Source organism: Penaeus monodon, chromosome 26 (assembly GCF_015228065.2).
Source record: "Penaeus monodon isolate SGIC_2016 chromosome 26, NSTDA_Pmon_1, whole genome shotgun sequence".
In the NCBI taxonomy this organism is placed as follows: domain Eukaryota; kingdom Metazoa; phylum Arthropoda; class Malacostraca; order Decapoda; family Penaeidae; genus Penaeus; species Penaeus monodon.
Window position 1 is genome coordinate 4,778,337 of NC_051411.1, and position 2,500 is coordinate 4,780,836.

General features: G+C 46.0%; 1 protein-coding gene across 3 annotated transcripts in view; it reads right to left on the bottom strand.

Annotated features, from left to right (window-relative positions):
- Window positions 1-2,500, bottom strand: part of LOC119589868 (zwei Ig domain protein zig-8-like) — an 84,166-nt gene that overhangs the window by 42,509 nt on the left and 39,157 nt on the right. The window lies entirely within an intron of this gene.

A 2,500-nucleotide genomic window follows, 5' to 3' on the forward strand; every position in this document is an offset into this window, starting at 1 on the left:
AAAAAGAGGGGAAAGCGGGGGAAAGGGGGAAAAAAAAGGGGGGGAGGGGGGGGAGGAGGGAGGAAGAATGGGGGAGGAGGGGGAAAAAAGGGGAAAGAGAGAGAGAGAGGACGAGAAGAAAGAGGAGAAGAGAGAGAGGAGAGGGAGAGGAAGAGAAAAGAAGGGAGAGAGAGAGGGGAAGGAGAGGAGAGAAGGGGAGAGAAGAGAGAGAGGAAAGGGAAAGAAGAAGATGGGAAGAAGAAGAAGAAGAAGAAGAGAAAGAAGAGAAGATAGAAAAAGGAAGAAGAGAAAAAGGAGAGAGAGAGGGACGAGAGAGAGGAGAGGGGGGAGAGAGAGAGAGAGGGGGGAGAGAGAGGAGGAGGGGAGAGAGAAAAAGAGAGGAGAGAGAGGGGATGGGAAAAGAGGGAGAGAGAGAGAGAGAGAGAGAGAGAAGAGAAAAAGAGAGAGAGAGAGAGGGAAAAAAGAGAGGGGAGGGGGGGGAAAAGAGAGAGAAAAGGGAAGGAGAGAGAAGAGAGGGGGAGAGAGAGGGGGGGAAAAAGGGAGAGGGGGGAGAAAAAAAGGGGAGGGGAGAAAAAGGAGAGAGAGAGAGAAAGGAAGAGGAAGGAGAAGAGGGGAAAAGGGAGAGAGAAGAAGAGAGAAGAAGGAGAGGAGAGAGAGGGAAAAAGAGGGAGAGAGAGGGGAGGAAGACGAGGAGAGAAGGGAGAGAGAGAGAAGGGGAGAGAGAGAAGAAGAGAGAGAAGGAGGAGAGGAGAGGGAGAGAGAGAAGATGAGAGAGGAGAGAGGGGGAGAGAGAAAAAGGAGAGAGAAGAGAGAGAGAGAGGAGAGAGGGGAGAGAGAGAGAGGAGAGGAGGGGAGAGGAGAGAGAGAGAGAGAAGAAAGACAGAAAACAGAAGACAGACAAACAGAAAGAAAGAGAGAGATACATATAGACAAATAAACAGAGAGATAAATAGAGGGATAAATACACAGATAGACAGACAGAGAAAGAGAGATAGAGAAAGAGAGAAACAGAGAAAGAGAGATAGAGAAAGAGAGAATCAGAGAAAGAGAGATAGAGAAAGAAAGAAAGAAAAAAGAAGAGAAAAAAAACCCCTCATCCTCGACAGTTCCTCTTAGAAAGCCTTGAGGGCCTCCAACACAACGTTTTCATAAACAGCCTCCTCCTCCGCCGTCACGCCCCAGTGCCTCCGGGCGTCCTGCAGGAACCTCAACATATCTGAAGGAACACCTTGTCTTTAACATGAGCAGCGTTGCTAAGTTCTTTCCCCCCCCCTCCTCCTCCTCCTACCCCTCTCCTTCTCCTTTTTTCTCCTTCCCCCTCCCCCCTTCCCTCCTCTCTCCTTCTCTTTCTATATTCTCCTCCCTCTCCTCCTTCCCTTTCCCCCCTCTTCTTTCCTTTCTCCTCCTTTTTCTTTTCCCTTTTCCTCCCTTTATTTTTTTTCTCCTTTCTTCTCCCCTTTTTTTTCCTATCTTACTCCTTTCCTCTTTTCCCTCCCCCTTCCCTTTCCCCCTTTTCTCCTCCCTCCTTCCCCCTTCTCTTTTTCTCCTTCCACCCCCTTTTCCCCTTTTCCCCCTTTTCCTCTCCCCCTTCTTCCTTCCCCCTTTTTTTTCCTCCTTCTCCCCTTTCTCCTCCCTCCTCCTCCCTCCCCTCCTCTCCACTCCCCCTTCTCCCTTCTCCCCTTTCTCCCCCTTTCTCCCCTCTCCCCTCCCCTCCTCTCCACCTCCTCTTCTCCTCCTTCTCTCCTTTCTCCTCCTCCTCTCCTCCTCCTCTCCTCCTCCTCTTCTCCTTCTACCTCCCCCCTTAGATTGTTTATATTTCTTTCTTCATTTCCTTTTCTTCTAAACGTTCTTTAATCGTATTTATCTATCTACCTATCTATCTGTCTGTCTATATGTCTCTGTCCGTCCGTTCATCCGTCCGTCCGTCCGTCCGTCTATCTACATATCTACCTATATTTGTATGTATATGCCATATATACATATCACATATGATAAGAAAAATAACAAGCTAATTAACGGAAGCGAAAGAGAAGAGAGAGAGACATTAGAATAGCAAAACAAAACAAACAAGCAAACAAAAAAGGGAAAAAAACGACCAAAAAATACCAGAAAAACAAAAAAAACGGGAAAAAACGACCAGAAAATACCAGAAAAAAACGGGAAAAAACGACCAAAAAATACCAGAAAAACAAAACAAAAAAAAAACGGGAAAAAACGACCAGAAAATACCAGAAAAAACAAAGAAAAAAAACGGGAAAAAACGACCAAAAAATACCAGAAAAACAAAAACAAAAAAAACGGGAAAAAACGACCAGAAAATACGGAACAGTCTGGAAATAAAGTCATAAAGCGAGTCGGCGCTGGATTGTAGACTTTGTCACGTGGTTGTTACATACAAAAGCCAATCTTCGTCGGCAAACATTAGGCTCAGCCGTCCAATCATCCTCTGTTTTAGATTCAGATGAAAAAAAACATTCCAAAATCATCATCAGTAATAATG